Source organism: Eutrema salsugineum, unplaced genomic scaffold (assembly GCF_000478725.1).
Source record: "Eutrema salsugineum unplaced genomic scaffold, Eutsalg1_0 scaffold_4, whole genome shotgun sequence".
In the NCBI taxonomy this organism is placed as follows: Eukaryota; Viridiplantae; Streptophyta; class Magnoliopsida; order Brassicales; family Brassicaceae; genus Eutrema; species Eutrema salsugineum.
The window spans coordinates 2,089,227-2,090,110 of record NW_006256686.1 but is presented as its reverse complement, the minus strand read 5'-3'; positions in this window follow the sequence as shown (position 1 = coordinate 2,090,110).

Below are 884 nucleotides of genomic sequence, written 5' to 3'. Positions count from 1 at the left end.
CAGGACGATGGGGAGGAGGCCGGTGACGGGATCGACGGGATCGGCGATTTAGATTTAGATTTAGATCTGTAGGGTTTTTATGTAAATTACAATTAATTTTAATTTCAAATTTTAATAAATTTTTAATTGTAAATTATTTTTTTTTAATTTAAATTTTAATTCGAATTATTTTATTTTTTAATTTCAATTATATTAAACGTCGTATAATCGTCGTAATAGCTTTATTAAAACCGTCGTAATTTCGTCGTAAATATTACGACGAATGTACGACTAAAATGTACGACGACAAATACGACAATTATACGTCCGTGCTTTACGACGATTTTACGACGAAATGATTAAATACTTTACGATTGATTTACGACGATTTATGCGTCGTATATTTTACGACGATCTTACGTCGACCATTAACGACCACTTAACGACGGTCCAGGCCAAGACCAAGTCGACGCAATTCGATGTAAAATCGTCGTAAACTGTACGACGCATTTACGACGATTTTGTTTCCTTCGATGTTACGACGAAACGAAACCGTCGTATATTATACGATGATTTTACGACGATTTGTCTATTACGACGATGACTTTACGACGATTTTGAAATCGTCGGTAGTCCGTCGTAATAGCACTATTACGACGAAATAACGACCATTTCGACCGTTGTAAAATGATGTTTTTCTTGTAGTGGCCGAGCCAAAGGACAGGAGGCATTGGTGGGCCGAGCCGGGTAACCGCGAAGATCCAGTAAACGGGCCCAAGAGGAGTTTACCCTAAGGATGATCGAAGTCGCCAACCGCACAAGAGAAAAAGAAAAATTCTGAGAATCTCAGGAGAGAATCTTGGCTAGGCGGTTTGTAGATTTAGTATAAATAGTCGATGTAATTC